Here is a 21,521-nt window from a genome sequence, read left to right on the forward strand (position 1 = left end):
GGCAAGCAGGGGCCGGTCCGGAAGAAACCTGGATGGATCCCCAGAGCAACGGGAAATCACAACGGTTTTCAGCAGCAGAGTGACTTGGTAAGACTCACCGTTTATGAAGATGCTCTGGCTGCAGGTGGGGGACGGACTGCAGGGCAGGCAAAGAGACGCTGGCAGAGGAGAGGGGAGGCCAGTTCAGGATGATGAGCATCTAGAAAGCCTCCCTCCCAGAAAAGACCCTTGCAGGAGAGGGGCTGCCTTAACCCTTCGTGTGCCCCGCTGGGCCAGCCAGCCCTCAGCATGCTTAGGGGAGCCCATATGACTCTTGTGAAGGAGGGACAAGGGATCACACACACACACACACACACACACACACACACACAGAGAGAACGTTTTCTGTCTCCCTTCATATACCTCTGTTGCCTGCAACAGTGCCTGGCACATGGAAGGCACCCAATAAATGTCCACAGTTAGGGGGATGGGCAGAGCAAGTGACACCCACAAAAGCAACCCAGATGAGGCAACCAGGGAGGTAGGAGGGAAGCCAGGTGGTTCAGAAGCCAAGGGAAGCAAGTGTGTCAAGGAGGAATTTATGTCATGGGGGTCATGGAGAATGAAGTTTAAATGTCCATCAGACTTTATAACCTGGCCAGCAAACATCTTGTATGTACGCAGGATGTGACCTTGATGGGTACAAAGAATAATAGAAGACACAGTCCATCTCTTTGACCCTCATAGTCAAGCCAAGAAGATCACATTATTCACAAGCGTGAGCACTTCCCGATGTTAGGAAAGTCCATTTCTGGTCTGTAGATACCATTCCCCAGAGGCCTGCACTTGACCATGGAAGAACAGAACAAGGAGGTGTGCAGACCTTGTCCCCACTCATTCATTTTTGTGGTGGGAGCTGTTCAACTGCCAAGACAGTTGCTGGTGGCAGCCTAGATATAATTGCAAAGTTGCAAAATGGAGGTTGCCATAAGGAAAAGGTATCCTAACTGTATAAATATTTCTAAAAAAAATGTTTCACTATAACACAGACAAAAGATTGGGCCAATGCTGGACATATTACATATTGATTTATATTGTTGATTTAATAGGTCGGATACAAGTGCTTCCAATACGCAAGGATTGTGAACAAAACAAGTATTTTTAACTAAAGTCAATGGTGGTCAAAGCCGACTAAACAAGTTCAGTCCTAGAGTCAGGAGGTGGAGCAGAGCGAGGCAGGAATCCATGGCGAAGGATGAACACCTTGGTGACCCAAAGCAGGGGGGCAGAGCCCAAGTGGTGAGGAGGGCATCCATCCCCAGGGAGGGTGGTCTGGCCTATGGTGTCACAATCCTTGTTTTGTTCACGACCCTTGCGTATTGGAAGCACAGGGTAAGGAGGTGTTCTTCAGAGGGTCGGGAACAGCACCTGTGTGCTGGGAAACAGTATCCTTTAGCTCTGCCTGGGAGCAGCAGCATTTCATTAGCAATGAGCACATCTAGGGCCATATCTTGGCTTCTAGATACCATTTTCCCATTAAAGAGAATCGAGACCCCTTGGAGAAATGGTTGATTCCACAGCTTGGGCAAGGAAGTCAGAAAGCCAGCCTGGAACATCTTGTCAGGTCAGAAAGTGGCAGCATGCTCCAAGAAGGAGGAGGCCACATAGAGAGGATCCAGACTGAAGGGGCTCTCACTGGTCAAACTGGGGGCATATGAGCTTCAAAATAAGTAATGATGGGAATGGAGTATAAGTCACTAATATAGGAATCTATACACCCAAATGGATATAAAAAAATAACTAAAGTTAACGAGGAGTGGGATATTTACATAGCTTCAAAGTACCTCCCCGTAAAAAGCCTTTTAATTACAGAGAGGAAAAGACTAACTTTATCTTAGAGCAACCTGATAGATACCACCTTAATCATGTGACCGATGTGACCATCATTAGGATAGGAATAAATCGAAATGATGAGATCCTGGGTAGGGGGCAAGGAGAAGAAGGCCAGGTCACTGCCATTCAAAGCGACATTCCTGCCACAGATGCATAACCTGCATCCGATCATGAGGAAACATTAGACAAACCTTAACCCAAGGACAGTCTATAGCATCTGTCACCTTCAAAAGTGTCAAGGTCACGAAGGTCAAGGAAAGATGGAGGAACTGTTCTTCCAGACCCAAGGAGAGTAAACAAACACCATGAAACGCAAGAGTGATTCTGAACTGGATCCCTGGGAGAAAAAGACACTATTGTGATCACTGGTGAAACTTGAAGGGAGTCTGAGCATTCGATGGTAGCAATGAACCTGAGTTAGCTTCCTGGATTTGATGGCTGTGTGGCGGGTAGTTGGGAAAATGCAGGAAAGATTGGGGCAAACATGGGGACACCAGCAAAACTTACTCTCAGAAAGTTCAAGAAGAAAAAAAAGTTGCAACTTTTCTGTCACTTTGTGATTGTTTCAAAATTTAAAAATGATAAGAAACACGTTATGAAAAAATTAAACAGTAAAAAAATGAAATGTGGCACATACATATCATGGAATATTATTTAGCCTTTAAAAGGAAGGAAATCCTGACACATGCTACAACCGGGATGAACCTTGGAGACATCATGCTAAGTGAAATAAGCCAGTCACAAAAGGACGAACACTGTAGGATTCCACTTACAGGAAATGCCTGGACTAGTCAAATTCATAGAGTCAGAAAGTGGAACAGCGGTTGCCCAGAGCTGGGGACAGGAGAGTGTGGGGAGTTGGTGTGTGATGGGGATGGATTTTAAGCTTGGGATGATGAAAACGTTCTGGAGACGGGTGGTGAGGATGGTCGCAGGAAGGTGTGCGTGTACTCGCTGCCACTGAACTGTGCGCTGAAAACTGGGTAAGATGGTGAATTTTATGTCATACATCGTTTCCCACAACAAGAAATAAAATCTAGATTAAAATACCAAACTGCGAGTGTTAAGGTACATTCACATGAACTGTTTAGTTTCGAAATGTTGGTGTGAACGTGACACCAAGGTTGGCGTGTGTCTTGCATTAAATATAAGATGTTCTCAGGCATCTGTTCCAGCTCCATGGAAAGGAGGGAGTCCTGGCAGAGCAGGGTTTGTATCGCTGCACATGGCCAAGCATTCACTTTATCGCTCTGTGAAAGGCGGGGAAAACTCTTTCTGCCAAGCATGACTGTGCGTGTCCATTCTGAGAGAGTCACAGACTATCTGAGAGCCTCGTTCTTCAAAGCAGACCTGCTTTCGGATGCTTCGTCCAATACGGCCGAATCCAACCCAGTGGCTGGCAACACTCCCAGGTATGCACTGCCAGGGGCCGGGAAGGCCAGCCCATCTGTCTCTTCGTTGGCTGGGCCTGCGCGTTTGCTTATTCCATTCAGAGGCTCTTGCAATGCCCTGCCAGACCGAACCCCTGTCACCGTGAAACGTAACACACGGGCCAGATGTCGGGGAAGGGAGCGATGCTACTAACAGTACGTGCCAAGCCACGCGGTTCCCTGGGGGTGAACCAGGCAGTGGCTTAAATGTCTAGCTGCCCTTCCACTGCACAGCTCCACCAACGGCAAGACCCACAAGCCTACGTCAAGCTCACTGTGAGCATCACTCCCTGGTGGGGGGAGCTGGGGGCTCCACAGACTTCCACCGCCGGGAAAGGGCTTGCCTAGCGGTGATGACCTGACACGCCGCCGGCATGCACAGGAGGTACGGGAACGAGGCGGCAAAGCGTCGCTTTGTGCCAAATGCCAGACACGCCAGACGGACACTTGTTCGGCGCCTTCCTGCTGGATGATTTTCATAATCTGTAACTTCTTAGGCAGCAGTTTATGAGTTGAGGGTGGTAGTAACCATTAAAGTTTCTTAAACATTCCTTTGTCAGGGGTATGTGTGTTCTGTTTTTAGCCTGTGCTTTAACTGAGAGTAAGATTAATCTCAAGGGTCAGTTCTTAGAATGACTGGTCTCAGAAACATACTTTAGTTCAACAGCATTCTTGCTTTCCCCTACAGCAAGCATGTCAAACTCGTGGTCGGCGGGCCGCAGGCTTGCCCTAAAGGAAGTATGCCACCTGACAGCATAAATGTATAGAAATGAATATATCTAATAGAGCCCCATTGTGGACAGAAGTAGATAGTAGGGGGCAGAGTTACAAATACATGGTCCTTAAACGTAATCCTCCCACGCTAAGGCCTAAGGTTTAAAGGGTGTATGTATATGTGGGTTCCATTTCAGAAGATGTAATTGGCCTACATCCAGATAAAAACGAACTAAGCTCGACCAGCTTCACTTATATACACCTACCAACCATTATGCAGGGACGGTTATCTATACACCCATACGGGATGGCTCGAGCAGTTGTGTTAAGGGTCTCTCAGTCCATGGACATTGCATTTGGAGATAGCTGAGCTGGGCCTGAGTCTACTGCCCGAGGTCTCGCAGACCGGAACCCGCCATCTCCCCTGCTCTGCTTTCTGGCTGAGACCCTCCGAGGTTTCATTTTATGAGTATTCCTGAAAATGTTCGGGACTCGGTCCCCGCCCCACGGCTCTTGATTACCCACTCCGTGCATAGAGCCAGCGGCAGTTCCACATGCAGGCAGAGTGGGGGCGGCGGGCTCCCGACGTGGGTGATCGCTGTGCTGGGCAGAGGCCACGCACCTCCAGGACGTCCCTGGGAGGGCTGCGGGGTGCCCGTGGAGGGACGCTGTGCCCTCGGGGGCCTCAGACCATCACAGCGAGAACGTCAGAAGCCTCGAGAGGCCATCCGATAGCGGCCCTCTGCCCTGGTCTGGGGGTCGGGCCCTTTGGGGTCCTGCCCTCGGCAGCAGCCAGAACACAGCAGAACCCCATTCTCCCCACCACGAGTGCATTTCCATGGGAACGGCCCGGCCTCCATCTATTTCTATGGCACCTATCACCATGGCACCTACTTGCTTTGAAAGCTCAGGCTAAAAACAGAACACAGAGAAAGGCGGCCGCCACTTCCTCGCTTCACCTCTCCGCGGCCGTTGTTACCCCTCGACGGCTCAGGTGGACCTGATCCACGCCCAGCGTCTGTGTGTTTGTTGTGAGAGCCCTTAACGCTGAAAAAGGCTTTCTATCGGCATCGGCATCATCGAGGGGTGATGTGGCCCCAGGCTTCAGAAGGGGCTCCTCCCAGGGCTTGGTCAGGGCCCCTTACACGGTGATTGGGGGAGGGAAAAAGTGGGGAGCAGGGCAGAGGGACACCGATGTGCACAGATGACCCAAGAAAGGACCCATGTTGGTTCTCTCCCGGGAGCATGTGGGACAGCCTCTCCAGGCCGGATCCGCAGGCCAAAGAGCGCCCCCTGACGGTTTTCCTTAAGTGAGAGAGACCACCCCTCCAGTTTCTGGGGTCAGACAGGACTTGAGTTCGAATCCGGACTCAGCCGCTTGCCAGCCAGGTGAGATCAGCGGTCCCCCTCTCAAAGGGTCCGTGCAGTCGTGTCTAAATGGCGGTGAGGATGCACAGCCCACGGGGACAGGCCACGTGCTGTGGCCTCAGCCTTCGTGGCTGCTCCCCGGCTTCCTCATCTATAGCACGGGGAGAATGATCGCACCTGCCTCGAAGGAGCTTCATGGGCGCGTGAGGAGACCACGTCTGCAGCGGGCTGAGCTGACGCCCGAGCTGCTGGAGAGGAGGTGTGAGGGGGAGGAGGCCAGCGATGACGCTGGGCAGCCCTGTTTCTCCCGGGCCCTCCGTCCCGCCCTCTGTCCCGTGGGGCAGGTCCATGAGCAGATCCCTGCCCTCAGATTTCTACACTCACCAAGTCCTTGGCTGCCACAAATGTAACGGAAGACACGCTCCTGCTCCGAAGCAGCTGTCCCCACGCATAGGGCCACTGGCCGGGGGACTCGCTGTGACACATGGAATCCTCACAAACTGGAGACGATTGCAACACAGGCCTGCGGGCTCCAGGCTCCCTTCTCCCACCGGTGAACTGAGTGACTCTGGACAAGTCCCCTAACCCCCCTTTCCTTCTCCATCTGTGAACCGGGGGGAGGCCGCCCGTCCCAGAGGGAGCTGGGGAGCATTCACGGAGAACGGACGGAGAAAAGCTCTGGTCCAGCACGTGGCGGGCACCCAGGAGCGCTCTTCACCACCCTGAACGCTTTCAGGCGGAGTAAATATCCGATGGCCGCAGTATCGGCCTTCATCGGGGAAGGAAACATACCAGAAGGAAACAGGCCCCGTTCCGGAATTGGCTGGTGGCGCTGGTAGATGCACCAGTGACACTCCCAGGCCAACGAGACCGTGGGCTCTGGGCTCGCTCTCAGACCCAGCCTGCTCACTCCTTTCTATGGCAGAGGAGCCGTTCCCCGTGGTGAGCACGGAGGCGGTCTCCCTGCCAAACCGCACTCCCCAAGCGCGCCCCCTTCCCATGTGGGGACCCCGTGCTTCCAAGGAGCTGGCCTCTGCCCCACGGATCTGGGTGTGGAACCTGCGACCTACGCTAAGCCAATTCCAGAATTCTATCCCCGTGTGCGGGCTTGCTCCATGTGGCCTGGGGGGGTTCGGTCAGAAAGAGGCTCAGGACTCGTCCTGAGAAGGTGGAGGGCTGGGGAGCGGGGGGGGGGGGGCAGAGGCCTTCAGGGCTGCAGCTGTTGAGGGCTGGACTGTTCGGGCCATTCGACCACCACGAGCAGAGCACACCGGCTCCGGAAGAGCTCCAACCCACAGCGCTGCGGCCGTGAGGGTACCCCCTGGATCCAGGGCATCTCGCGCGTGTCCTCCTCGGGAAGGCCTTAGTTCGACGAGTCAGGGAACCCCGTTTATGTGGGAAGCAGCTGGAGCTGGAGTGTCTGTGACATTATGATAAAGGAGGAGCACCGGAATGCTCCTTCCGCTCTGGTCTCGGGGCCCTCGCCACGGGCACAGCGTAATTTCCACGTCCGGTCATTCAATGAAGACATAACTCCAACAGTTATGTCTTCGGAGTTATGTCTTCAGAAGATGTGATTGGCCTACATCCAGATAAAAACGAACTAAGCTCGACCAGCTTCATTTATATACACCTACCAACCGTTATGCATGGATGGTTATGTACATACTACGGGATGGTCACATAGTCAGCTAGCAACCGAGGGTGGACGGGAAGCTTTCTAACTCATTAGAAGTACAGTACTTTGCCCTACACAAGTCTTGACGCATCGACCAGGCCATGAACTCCACCAGGACTCAGCGTCTGATTCTCAGCCACCGCCAGCCAGGAGCGGGCAGCAGGAAAGAGCAGAGTCTCACCCAGCAGCTCTTCAAATCCCAATGCCCAGGGGTGTGTGTGTGTGTGTGTGTGTGTGTGTGTGTGTGTTGGGAGGGGGTCGTTTGCCCTACATGTGGTGATGCGGTGGGTACAGCAGCGGCAGCAGGGGTCGCCAGTGGGTGTGGCTGTCTACCCGACTCTTGGTCTGACTCCTTGCTTATTAACTTTAGGAAATCACACAAGCATCGCCCGCTGCCACTGTGTCCTACGAAGGGTGGACACGTACGCACGCCTAACAAGAAAGCCCTTTGAGGTCGGTAGTGTCTCCATTTTTCCGACGAGGACACGGAGGCCCCAAAAGATGCAAAGTCGTTTTCGCCAAAGCTGCTGCCCGTTTTGTAGTTGGCGAGATCAGGGCTAGGCATGAGGCTATGAATTGTGTTTTCATTTCTTTCTGCAACGCTTTCAATTCCCCAGTTGGATCATACATTTCTTGAGTCCAACTCTATTTTTGCTTTCCCGTTTCGACCATCCATTATAGTCTCTTAAGAAGTGTTTGTTCCCAAACTGTCAGCGGAATCTCCTGCAGCCAGGAACGCCCAGCTCGGGGCCCGACAATGCCCGGAGGTCTGCTGAGTACTTTCAAAAAGTGCCAGGCACTGGGCTGAGTGCTCGACATATATAATCTCGTTTTTTAAAATGGTTCATTGTATTTACGTTATTCTTGGAGCCCCGGGCGAGTGGCCTTCTGCCAAGGCCTGTGAGGGGAACTGTTTGGGCTGGAAGTCGAGGATCTGTTCTGAGGAACAGACACAGAGGCAGTGGCCCGAGAGAGTGGCAAGTGGCCCACGACTACGTGGAAGGGGCCAAGGACGCCGGGTTTGATTCCAGGCTCTGGGTGGTCTTACTATCTGGGTGGTCTTACTATCTGGGTGGCCTTGCACAAGTTACGTGTGTATTTGTGCCTCTGTTTTCTCATTCATTCAATGAAGACATAACCCCAACAGCTCTCTGGGAGATTAAATCGTATCAGTCACACACCCAGCACAACACGGAGCATAGTTTTGGTTTTCTCCCCTCTATTTCTTCTCTGCTGGGCACCACCTCGTCGCTGACCCTCATGGGCATGTGGGCACCGGCCCCTGCTCTGTGGATTATGGCCAACCCTACCCAGGAGCCAAAGAGAGGTACAAAAGCGTGAGAAAACATGGGCCGCCAGGTGGAGGTGGGGGCGGGGGGGAGGGTAGTTTCCACCCGATTCCTTGCCAAACACAGATTAGCTACTGGAAAGCAGAGTGAGCCAAGGAATGGTTGTAGCCCGGGCTGCCTTGTTTCATTACAGATTCATTGTGTTTAGAGGATAACGAAGTCTTTTTCCTTTTGTCTCTGCCTATCGGGCCGCAAACAGATCTGATCTGCGAGCCTGAGCACCAGGTCTGACTGACTAAGAGAGGAAAGGGGTTTGCCAGGAGGACAAACCGTTTAGGTTAAGATGCGCTGCTGTTCCCCTGGGCAGCTGGCGTCCCTGAGAGGTGAGCGCTCTCACAGCGGGGGACACTTGCTCGGGGCCCCTCTCAGGAGGGGGGAAAGTTAGGCCTCCCCGGGTGACTCTGACTGAGCGGCACGTTTCTGGGGCTTAGGAGGGGTAGGGGTAGGGAAGCCGGAGCGGCAGCGAGAGGTCAGATGCCTTCACATCTGACCACCTCTTCTAATCTCCGCTTTCCTCACCGAAGGCTGCAGGCCCAGCATTTCCTTTCACCCAGAATGAGGCTGCTGGTGCTGCATGCACGGTTCCATCCTTCGGCGGGGAGCAGTTTCGCTTCTGTTTATGGGAGGCCGTGTTCTCAAAGTGCAGCGCTCCAGAACCCCTGCAGCGGAACCCTTGTAAAAGTGCAGATTCCTGGTGCCACACAATTCCCGCTGAATTAGACTCGGGGAGCCGTTAAGAACGTGGGTTTTAGAGTCAGAGCTGGAGCTGGGAGGACGGATGAGCTCCCTGAGCCCTGAGTCCCGTGGGCCAGGTATTTCACCTCCATGGGTCTCAGTCTGATTGCTGTACAGAGGGAATGGCCAACAGTCAAGGAACATGGAGCTCATGCGGTTGGTACAAGGATGAAATGAAATGATACATGTTTAGCCATGCTTGGCACATGGTACGTGTTCAGTGCAGGATAATTCTTCTTTTTATATAATACCTGTACGCAAACAGTCTGAGGACCCTACAAGAAATAATAAACGTGGCCATCCCCACCAGGGTTAAGATTCGTGCTACAGCACTTTCCACTGCACAGGTTTTGACGCATCAATAACACCAGCAACCGCATGAACTCCACTCGGACTCAACCACCGCCAGCCAGGAGGGGGCAGCAGGAGAGAGCGGAGTCTCCCCCAGCAGCTCTTCACATCACAATGCCCAGGGGTCCGGGGCACTTGCACTAAATGTGTTGGGTGCAGGAGTGGCTGCACGGGTCACCGGTGGGTATGGTTATCTGACCCTTGGTCCAACTCATAGCTTATTTACTTTAGCAAATGACACAAGCATCACAATAAGAAACAACAAAACTCCATTGAGATGTAGATATCGGGAGAAGAGAGTGAGCCAGGGGTTGGCAAATTTTGTGTACAGCCTTTACATTACGAATGTGTTTTACATTTTAAAGGGGTGCCGAGAGGGAGTGGGTAGCAAAGGAGGCCTCTGTGAAGGATATGGAAAAAAATATGTCCAGCGAAGGAGGTTGGAAACCTAGAGCAGAGAGCCACGGGGGAGAAGCTCAAGGCGCGGCCGTGACAACAGTACCGACACGAGGCACTAGGAGTGTCGACTGTCCTGGATGTGGCTCTCTTTCCTGACTTCTGCCTGGGCCTTCGATCGATCGATCGTGGGCACAGAAGCCAGCGGGGGATGGAGGACTGAAGGGGCAGGCGGGCAGTGCAAACAGCCCGTGTAGATAATTCTTTCAAGAAGCGTGGCTGTGAAGGGAGAGAGGAAGGGAAACTGAAGAGAGAAGTTAGACGGAACCATGGCACCAAGAACGTGTTCAGGTACTGATGAATAATGCTGGTAGAGAAGAGGCTGAAGGTGTGAGCGAGAGAGAAGAACGCGTGGAGGGAGGTTCCGGGGGAGATGGGAGGGCATGTGGTACACAAGGGAAGGTCAGCTGTGGCAGGAGCACGCCTCTTCCCTGGCATGGGAGGGGGGAGAAGAGGAGGAGGTACGCTGGGTGGTTGCCAGGGAGGACCTTGAGAGTTTCCTGGGGCCTCAATTTTGTTCCATTTTATCAATGGAAAGGATGGATTCTCTATCAATGACAATGAGAGACAATAAAACCGATTAAAAGAAGGGCCGAGGAAAGAGGGACAGTTTAGAGGATATGCCGATGGCAAGGGGGCAGTGAAGTATCTAGGGGCATCTGCAAGGGTTTCTAGGCAGCCTTGGGGACCCAGGACTGTGATGGGTCAGATAGACATGGTGGACTGAATAATTCCTCCAGCAGCCAGCACGCCAGGGAGGAGCAGGCTCCAGAAGTGGGGTTCAGCTCGGTGGGTCCACAAAGAAGGATAAGTGGACAAGAGCGATTAGAGAGAGATGCAGGATAGAGAGGAAGGTGCCCCCAGAGGTAACAGTAGTCACTGGTTCAAGGTGTCCAGCAGAGGGGTCAAGGTCACTTCTGTATATAGAGTAGATTCCCTCTCCAGCAAAGAAAGTGATTGGAGGCAGATGAGGTGATAATAGAAAGAGCAGGATTTTTAGAATCAGACAGATGTGGGTTCAAAATCATCCTTACCATTTCCCAAAATAACGTTTTGTCTCTAAAATGTGAAAAATAGTCTGGCCGGTGTGGCTCAGTGGTCGAGCATCAACCTATGACCCAGGAGGTCATGGTTCAATTCCTGGTCAGGGAACATGCCCAGGGTCATGGGCTTGATCCCAGTAAGGGGCCTGCAGGAGGCAGCTGATCAATGATCCTCTCTCATCATTGATGCTTCTATCTCTCCCTCTCCCTCTCTGAAATAAATAAAAATATATTCTCTAAGTGAAAAACATACATGCTTTGAAGAACTGGTAAGAATGTGATGAAATAATTTAATATAAAGTACTACAGCTAGACACTACCATTTCCCAGGTGCCTGCCTTGTTATTTAGTGCTCTAACTTCTGCTTCTAGTAGGTGCCTGGCACACAGTAGGCCTTCAACAGGTACAAATGTCCTTCTTCATCTGGTGAGGTTGGTAGTGTGGGCCCCCTTCTTGTACTCATCAAATCTCCTTCTTTGGTTCTGGACAAGCTCCCCTGAGACGGTTGGTGTTCCCTTCCCTGACCTGTTCAATCTCCATTATTGCCATAATGAAATGGAACATTGATCTGTAATTCCTTTCATTGAGCCAGGCTGTTACTTAGTGATTTCAGGAAAGTATACATCATGGAGGCTGAACCCTCAGACCACAGAGATTCAAGGATCAAGAAAAAGGAGAAGAAGCAGGAGGAGGAGAGGAGGAGGAGGAGCCGGGGGGGGGGGGGGGGAGAAAAAGAAAAAGAACAACAACAACGGAGCCCAGTACCACTCTTGCTGGGAGGCTTGGGCAGTAAAGGAAGAGGCTGCCCAACCCAGTAAACAGTCTGACTGGTCTGCAGGCGATGATCACATTGTCACCAGAGGTGTTCCTCTGAAACACAGAGCCAGGAGCTGCCCTGGGTTTTGCAAAAGAAGAAATCTGAGTACATGAGGCATCCAGAAGACAGGCCGCGGAGCACAGGTGGGCTGAGGAACTGGCAGACCGAGGAGGCATTAGTGACATCAAATTCAGGTCCAGAGCACACGTCTGTGGTAAGATGGCACAAAGACATACGCTGTTCCCAATTTTTGCTCTCCCTTTCTTCCTTTTAGGAAGGGAGCTCTTAAGTTGTAGAGTATTTAGTTGGCCCAGCTAGCCATTACCATTTCCCAGACTCACTTGCAGCTAAGTGTGCCCAAGTTCTGCCAATGGCCTTTGAGTGAAAGGACATGGACAACTTATAGATAATATCGTTTAAGCGGGGCTGTTTGCCCTCCACTGCCATCCCTCCTCTTCCTCCAGACAGAACAGAAGGTGGACGTGATGTTGAGCCAGCTTTGACGATGCAGAAGAGAACATTGTAGGGATGGGGAACAACACAATGGAAGGAGCCTGGGTTCCTGAGTGACCCTGTGGAGTAGAGCTGTTTATCTGTCCTGACCATCTACCTCTTCTTAGCTATTAGGTGAAAGAGAAATACACTTCTATCCTTTTTGAGCAAATGTATTTTGGGGGCTTTTGGTTACAACTTAGCCCATATCCTACCTAATACAGAGTATTTCCCAAAGGCACAGAGAATAATCATTTTTGTACAGATCGTGATATTTATTGAAAGCTTACTCTGCTAGGCATGGTTCCAAACATTTTACATGTATCATCTCATTTATTCCACACAACACTCGCAAATGAGGGCTTTTATCCCTATTTTACAGGAAAGGAGGCGCAGGGAGATTCAAGACTTTTCCTAAAGACTTGTAGCTAAGGAGTGGCCTAACCAGCAGTCAGACAAGTATGCTGGAGATCATACCCTTAGTCACTATGTTAGTCAAAGCATAACTTTTTACAATTCTGTGCAGTCAAAAGGACACACTTAGTTTTCCAGGGAGCTGTGCCTGAATATTAACTTGTCTTGCAATTTACTGCAGGATCAAGGCAAGTCATTTAGCTTCTTTACTAGTTGGTTTTCCCCAAGAGAGTACAGAAGAGGGCCCACACTACGGACCTCACAGAACTGCTGGAATGATAAAAATGAACTCATGTGCATTTAAGAAATGCTTTGAAAGCTGTACGTGTGGCATAAATTAAATAGCGCCTTAAGGAAGGCTGGGGAATCCTTAAACCAAAATAACAAAACGCACTCAGTTTTTAAAAAAAATGCAAATACCATCTAGCAATTTGGCAGGTCGCCTGGGAAGGCTGCTGAAATATGCTAAGGAGAGGGGTACGTTTGGTTTCGTGCATCTGCCGTCCTCAACTGAAAAAGGGAGAGATTAATTGAAACGAATTGAAAGAGAGCCTACCTGTGTTTGTGGTGTGCATGTGCACGCACACGCACGCACACACACACGTACACACGTACACACACAGGCTCCCAGTAGAAGAGATTCATTATTACGGAGGGCAGGAGTAGCAACAATCCTCAAGGCCTGTGGGAAGCAGGCAGGTGCAGAGGTTGGGGAGTGGGTGGGGAAGGCAAAGTGCCTCCAGTGTGAATGGGGACTTTGGGGACCAGGAGCTCCAGCTTTAGCCGCCCTGCTGCCGTGAGAGCCTGGTGCTGCTAGACCTTTCAGAATCACATGTGAAATGTCCCCATTTTCCAGGGATGCTCCAATTTACAAATAAAACATGTCAAGCTATCTGGCAGACACAAATGAGCTTCCCTCCTCTGCCTGCCAATCAATGCCTACATTCTTCTTTCTGCCAACGTAATCTCAACCTGCTACCTGCTCCCCCTCCCCCTGCAACATGCGAACTTTTGCCTGTGTTCTCATGAAGTAAGGTGGATGGCAGGTAAGCTCTCAATTGTCTGTAATGAAGGCGGAGGCAGGGAGGCACAGATACTGCTAGAGAGGAGACAACCCAAAGCCACGTGCTTTTGCCTTTGGGGTTTGGTGGCGTACAAGTCAGGAGCACACCACTGCGGTCACTTGCGCCCAGTCGGTCCCGGCCCCAGTGGAGACGGAGACAAGCAGCCCTTTGGTCTGGACAAAGCCTTGAAGAAAATAGACTGAACTCCGCCTCCAGGTGGAGGTCATGACCTGGGTGCCGCCTTACCGCCACCTCTTCTCTAAGGTCCCTGCTGGTGTCCTTTGGGCGCTCAGGAAACTTTGACCGGCCGATTGCCCCAGTGTCGGTGGCAGCCTGGAGTCCCTTCACCCCCACGGCCACCCCCCAGGTGGGTCATTTAGCTGCATCACCCAATCGATCGATCGATCGCAGCGAGCTCCTGTCCCAAAGCTGCCAGGTACCTCAGACGGGTTTCAGTTTCACTTCCTTTGCCTTCACGTGGCCTCGGGACTCTCAGGGCAAAGACAGGGACCACAAGGCCCAGCAGGAGGGAGGACAGAGGGGAGAAACGCTTCCCACACCTGAGCTATTGCCAATCATCCTGTGCTGAGCTGAGCCTCAGATTTTTCAGAGAGAGAAACAGAGACCCCAGCCCGCCCCGCCCCCCCCCCGCCCACCCCCCTTGGAGGATTTCAGGAAACTTTCTGCCCTGCTCATTGGCTGTGCCCTGCCAGCCCCGGGGCGGGCTGTGGGCAGACCCGCTCCTCTGGGGGCCGGGAGGGCGGGTCTGCGCTGTGCTCCCAGCCCTCCTGACTTACTGTTTGTTTGGGACGGCTGGCCTAGGGCTACACACAGTTCCTCTCTGTTTCCACAGCTCTGCGGAATGTGCTTCCCTCAAACAGGCAGAAAGGTCCTCTTTCTTCGCTGGCCCGCATCCCCGGGTTGTCCTGCTAGGGCCTGGTCAGCGCCCCTAGGCCAGCCCCAGAGACTGTCACAGCCTCAGTCCACAGCCTGTGCTCACGTGGTCACGTGGGCTGTGCTTGGTGGGGGAGGGGGGGGAGGTGGCCTCCTTGGCAGGTAGCCACCCCAGTTCTTAAAGCCGCAGAGCCTCGAGGGAGCGGCTGGGCGGACCCTGCAAGCCTGTACCTCAGCCTCCCTGCAGGAGTTAGCCTGCCCTCTCTGGAAACAGGGACACGTAATGCAAAGGCTTGGCTGGCCTCACCCCGGGGACTTTGAAAGATCTGATGCCAGGGTTGCAGTCTGGGCACCACGGGTCTGTCTAGGCCTCTGTTTCCTGGTCGTTTCATGCCCAATAGACGGTGGCTCTCGTGCGTTTCAGAGGGATGCCTCCTTCGAGGGGAAGGCAGGACCTGCTTTCTGCTGCTCTGGCTCCTGCTTCAAAGCCTCAGGACTCTTCCTTTGCCCGAGGATTACGCCCAAACACCATCCGAAGTCACTCACCGAAGGTCCCTGCCCGAGCCCGTGGCTTTCCCTGCCCCGCCTCCCCTGGCTCTCAGCACCAGTCCCACAGCTGAGTCCACTGCAGGTCCTCCCTTCAGCTCCAGGCCCGTCCATGTCCCTACCTGTGTCTGGCTCCTTCTTTCTGCCCTCTGCCTCCGTCTGGCTAACTTCTTCCCTTCCCATATGGCTTGGCCGAGGGGTGGCTTCCTTTCCTGGCTCCCGTGAGCAGGTGAGGTGGCCGCTGTGTGTCCCACAGAGCGCTGTGCTACTCCTCCTAAAGCCCTTACCCACAGGCATCGCCTGCACAGATTTTCTTCTCTCTGCCTCTAGCGGCTGCAAGCTCAGGGTGGACAGGGCCCATTTTCTTACCACCGCCATTTTAATAATATTGGAATGAGTGAGTGATAAAACAAATGGATTTAGAACAAACAAAATAGAAACAGACTCACAGATACAGAGAGCAGACTGATGGTTGTCAGAGGGAAGTGTGTGTGTGGCGGGTGGGGGGGTGGTGGTGTTGGAGGGACTGGGTGAAAGGGGAAGAGATTCAGAAGTACAAATTGGTCGTTACAGAATAGTCACATGGATGTAAAAGTACAGCCTAGGGAAAATAGTCGATAATGTTGCGATGACTATGGGTGGCGCCAGATGGGTACTTGAAATGTCAGGGGGAACACTTTGTAAAATATAAAAGTCTAACCATTATGCTGTATACCTGAAACTAATACAAAATAGCATTGAATGTTGACTGTCATTGAAAAATAAAAATTAAAGAAAGGAGTGGGTTTCATAGAATGAATGAGTGAACTTTCTCTTTTACTATAGAATCAGAAACCTTAGGTGGTGCAATACCCACCCAGGTGCTGTCTCTGACCAGCTGGCCCCTCAGGCATAATTCTGCTAAGGTCCATAGTGACCACAGCTACCCATCCCTCGCCCTCACCAGCCCCAGCTCGCCTACAGAGCCCTGATGTCAAGCTTTCCCTGAGTGATGGCCTATTTCTAGAGAATGAGATGAAGTGAAAGGTAGTTGTTAAACTGTTCCTGGGTCACAGAGGAGCCAGATCCCATCTACCATGTTAAATTTTATTAGAAAAGTACTGAAGATGGGAACAACCCAAGTGTCCATCAACAGATGAATGGATAAACAGATGGTATGCACATCCAATGAAATATTATTCAGCCATGAAAAGGGACGAAATTCTGATACAGGCTACAATATGGATGAACCTCTAAGACATTATGTTACGTGAAATAAGCCAGCCACAAAAGGACAAATGTTACCTGATAATGAAGCATAGTAACCTCCATCTTGTGTAAAAACTGCTGTTTGAAATTTTAACCCTGCTATTTTGGCTTCTGTAAACGCTTGCTTGCTTAAATAATAAGGAAAAATAAGACTACTCCCATTCCAGAGAGGCCATAAACTATGCCCCAGACAGAGTTGTCAGTGCTGGCGCCAGGCCAGGCCTTGAGATATGATCTCACGGTCCCGTCCCAGCATGCAGGCCTTCTTTCCCAGAAGGCCCAGAAGTCTCGTTCCAAATTTGGAAGACAAAGAGTTGAAAAAAGTATAAATAGGGAAGACTTCCACCACGTTGGGGCCCAGAATTTGACAGAGATATTCTACTCTGAGCCCGCTAGCACTAGCATAATAAAAGGACTCCAAATTAATTTGGCTTATTGATTAAGGTGTCTCCTGTGTTAGTTTGCTGGTTTACAATATAACAATCCCACTGGTAGCAGGGGCTGGAGGAGAGGAGAATAGGGAGTTACTGCTTAATGTGTATAAACTCCTGTCTGGGCCCTAGCTGGTTTGGCTCAGTGGATAGAGCGTCAGCCTTCAGAGTGAAGGGTCCCAGGTTTGATTCCGGTCAAGGGCACATGCCTGGGTTTCGGGCTCGATCCCCAGTAGAGGGTGTGCAGAAGGCAGCCAATCAATGATTCTCATCATTGGTGTTTCTATCACTTTCTCCCTCTCCCTTCCTCTCTGAAGTCAATAAAAATATATTTAAAAAATAAGTAAACAAACTTCTGTTTGGGGTAATGAAAAGCTCTGCAAATGGATCATGGTGAAGGTTGTATAACATTAGGAATGTATCTAATGCCATTGAATTGCACACTTAAAAATGATTAAAATGGTTAGTTTTCATGGCATGCATATTTTACCATGAAAAAACAAACACACACCACTTTATAGAAACCTGTGGCCACACCCTAACCTGCACCTTCGGAGAATGACTGTTTATAAAGAAGCAGAGCTCCGGGCCTGGAATACGCCTGGCCTTTCCTTCCTGGTTTCTCGAGGCCCGACGCTGAAATGCAGAGCCCCAGAAGGTGAAGTTGTGTGGATGGCCAGAGGCACCAGGAATGCCAAACGTTTACAGTTGGTTTCTTCAGTGGCTGAGATCCAGGGAAAACTGCTAAGGGAGAAATAGTCAGAGAGCATCAGAGCGTGTTTGGGGAAAGAAGCAATTGCTTGTGTCCGGAGAATTTAGAAGTATAATCAAGCTATTGTTTGCAACTGCTCAGCTAAAATGAGGCCCCCTCGAAAATTAAAAATTAAACCCGGGTAACTATTGTATGCCAGGTAATCGTGGCTGTTTAAAAGTTAAGAAAAGGAAAGGCAATTGAAGGGACTCAGTGGGGGACAGAAATAAGAATTCAGGATGTTTTTTCCAAAGAGGTGCCTCAATCTGATTTAGAGACGAAATGTCCAGATTGGGTCACCTCTGGTAATGGTGGGGCTGAGGGAACAGTCCTCAAAAGCTGATTTGTCCTCTAGTTGAAATCAGGTTTCTGCAAACTGCGGGAGAGAGAGCAAAGTCTGTTTCTTGTCTCAGCTCCATGGTGCGGGCGTGTCCAAGGCCCTACCTGACACCTCAAGGAGAAACCATCAGCCATCGGCCAATACTCGGCAGCAAGTTTACTTTAGGGCAGGAAAAATGCAGGTTCCTGTCAGCTGCATCCGCAAAGGTAGCTGGAAGGGCTTGGGCTCTGGTTTCCAGCTGTCTCCTGCCCAGGCTGGGCCTCCAGCGGGATCTCCCCCTCCGCAGGGTCATACCACTGTCTCAGCCAAGTGCAATGGCACTTCTCATCTCCTGTCTGCCTGGCCTCTCTCAGGGAAAGGAGGGAGGGGGTTCATTGAATATTACAGTCTGAACCTCATCCCCCCGGGGATGAGACCCCCAGAGTCCAGGGGAGCCAAGGCATAAAGACAAACAGGCCTCAGAGCCCCTACAGGTCCAGGGAGGGATATAGGGGCAGGCTTAGTCATTTCCCTATCTTCAGATCTCTAAGCTTTACTTCTTCCAGACAACTACCTGACCTCTCCCCCACCCCGCCCCAGACCAAACCAGCACTTCCTGTTACAAGTTCTCTGAGCTCCCAAATTTTGTCCTTTAAAGCACTCATTACTTTATGGAATTCTAAATTCATAAAATTATTAGGTTGTCTGACTCTCCCACTAGATATCAAGCTGCTCTACAGCAGGAAACACACCTGTTTTGTTGACGGCCGTGTCTCCTGTGCCTAACAAAGTCACCAGCACATAGTAGGTGTTCAATCAGCATAGTAGGTGCTCAATCAATTCTTGTTGACTGCATGAATCAGTGGGAGCCAGAGGAGATGGAAAGGGTGTTCTGAAATATATCCTTTGAGTCCTGAAAATTAAACTTGCTCCCATGTTAATAACAGCTATTATTTCCAACCATATTCGAAACTGTAACCGTTTACTGAGTTTTTACTATATGCCATGTTCATGGTTTATCTATTTTAGGGGTTGTCTCATTTGACCCTGAAAGCTGTGCTCTGGAGCAGACACTATAATTCCATATCAAAGATAAGAAAACTGGCCCAAACGGCATGGCTCAGTGATTGAGCTTCAACCTATGAACCAGGAGGTCATGGTTCGATTCCTGGTCAGGGCACATTCCCCAGGTTGCTGGCTCGATCCCCAGTGTGGGGCATGCAGGAGGCAGCCGATCAATGATTCTCTCATCATCATTGATGTTTCTCTCTCTCTCTCTCTCTCTCTCTCTGAAATCAATAAAAATATATATTTAAAAAAAGATAAGAAAACTGAAGCTCTGAGAAGTTGGGTAAGTGTCTTGCCGTTGGCCATATAGATATCAAGTGGCAGAGCAGGGATCTGACTGTTGCTGGGTCCTTCATACATATAACTGCACTTCATCCTCATGGGAACTCTAGGAGATAAGGCCCAGAGAGGTTAAGCAACCCGCATAAGGTTCCACAGTTAGAAAGCCAGCCAAGCTTCAAACCAGGCTCTGATCCGAAAGACTGCTCTCAAAAAGAATGTCTTCATGGCTCAGTAGAAAATGTCATTTTAAAAAACGACTAGAGAAGTCTGTTGAGAAAGGCCACCCGGGGGAATTAGAACCAGAAATCTGGATTCAATTGAACAGAAGTTCCCATTGAAGCGGCTGCCGGCACCCCTTTCCCCCACTCGAGCGTGGTGCCCACTGCACATTCCTGTCCTACTCAGGCTCAGGAAATTACCTTTCCTCTGAATTCTCCCAGCCCGGAGCCACTACCTGGGATTGGAGCCTTTATCTAAGAATGAAGCCTGGGGCAGGGGAGGGTTTCCTGTGACCTCCCTGTCAGTCTCCCCCGCTTCACAGGGCCTGGCGGGCACTGGGCCAGCCTCTCCCTCCACGGTGCTGGGGCCCCACACAGCTGGGAATTCCTGAAGGCTGGGCAGCCTGGTCCGCAGTCTCCGGAACAGAGAAGCTCCCAGTCCATTCTGCTGGTCGGGCAGAGGGAGACCATGGCTGTGGAGTGGGGCCCACCCACGGGGAGACTCCATAAGCACAGCCTCACTCTGCATGAGGGGCCAGTGGTTTTCAGAGTTTTCAAAAGCACATTTCTCAGCCACAAACAATGCCATTGTCACGGTGGCACTTCCTGTTTTACACAAAGCAACCGATTTAAAACAGAAAGAGGCAAAAGGCTGGCATTCACGGCAACTGCTCGGTTGTTTGGGAAATGCTGACTTCTGGGATGGTTCAGAGGCCGACCAGACACATGCGAGGTGTGGGGCAGGGGTGCCAGCTTTGCCTCCACGGCCTGCTATTCCAGCCCCCGGGGCCTGGATCCTCCCAATCAATTTCCCAACTGGTCCTGATGCTCCCGTCTCTTCCCCTCGTTCTCCACAGGCTTCCAGACCAACTGTTCCCAGACGGTATGTTGGTGACATCATCTCCGTGCTCAAGGCCCTTCAGTGGCCTTTCCACAGACCACAGAGTGAAGCCTGCAGACTTAGCCAGGCACCCAAGGTCCTCCTGCGCTGACCGCGACCACACTTCACACAGACTCTGCTTCCGGCGCTGAAACCAGCCCAGAATGTAAGGGGGAACCAAATAACTCAGCCACCAGGATAAGAACTTGTTTTTAAAAATAGAAATTAATGCAAAAAGAGATCCGTGGTGAGCAAGGTAACGAAATTTCACATGAAGACAGGGTCAGAGCCTGCACTTGCTTGCTCACCTCGCTGGCCTGTTCCCCGTCCTCCCCTCCCTCCCTCCCTCCCTCCTCCCCTCACGCCTGGCCCTTCATGGCACTTCTCACCCTCCGATGGACCACTTTTAGCTTATTTCTCCCCAAGTGTTGAGCTAGATTCTAAGCTTCATGAGAGCGGGGCCTGGTGTCTGTTTGTTCGTGACCCGGTTCTGGAGCCTGAGGCAGGCCTGGTCCACGGTCCATTCTATTCCTCTGTGTTTCTCTCCTGTGTCCTCACTGCGGATAAGCTCCCTGGGGCAGGAATTCCTCCTTGCACCTCACGAAGCTTCGGGTGTAGTGCCTGGCCCCTGGCTCATGCTCAGGCAGTGTGTGCATGTGTGTGTGCGTGTGTGCGCGCGCGCGCGTGTGTGTGTGTGTGTGTGTGTGTGTGTGTGTTTAAATTAGACCGAACTTTACACCTATATTGGTCTAGTGAGTCCTCGATGTCCATTCTGGAGCTCCCCGGTGAAAAGTGAAAAGATATGCTACTTTTAGGTCACCAGTAATAAATGACAATAATGACGGCTGAATGAATTAAACGCTATCCCATGAGATTTATTGGGATTTCCTCTGCACAGTAAGGGCTGTTATTATCCCCACTTTGCTGGAGAACAAACTGAGAAGAATTGTTGCTACAGACACGGCCGTGAAGCTGAGAGCTAGGGCTCCCACCACTGGCTGGCTCCAGAGCCAGCCTGGGAAGGACATGAAGCCACTGGGTGGCCAACAGGGAGGAGGGCGGAAAGAGAACTAGGAGAAGGCAGCCCAGGGCTGAGGCAGG

General features: G+C 51.3%; 1 protein-coding gene across 1 annotated transcript in view; it reads right to left on the reverse strand.

Moving 5' to 3' along the window:
• The window catches only part of DGLUCY (D-glutamate cyclase), a 59,208-nt gene extending 44,475 nt beyond the window's left edge, over positions 1–14,733 (reverse strand). Inside the window, exon 1 of the mRNA XM_008148421.3 lies at positions 14,581–14,733. The gene's annotated coding sequence lies outside the window, so the exon portion shown is untranslated. The remainder of the gene's footprint in view (positions 1–14,580) is intronic.
• Positions 14,734–21,521: the final 6,788 nt, after the last annotated feature.

Source organism: Eptesicus fuscus, chromosome 5, assembly GCF_027574615.1.
Source record: "Eptesicus fuscus isolate TK198812 chromosome 5, DD_ASM_mEF_20220401, whole genome shotgun sequence".
Taxonomy (NCBI): domain Eukaryota; kingdom Metazoa; phylum Chordata; class Mammalia; order Chiroptera; family Vespertilionidae; genus Eptesicus; species Eptesicus fuscus.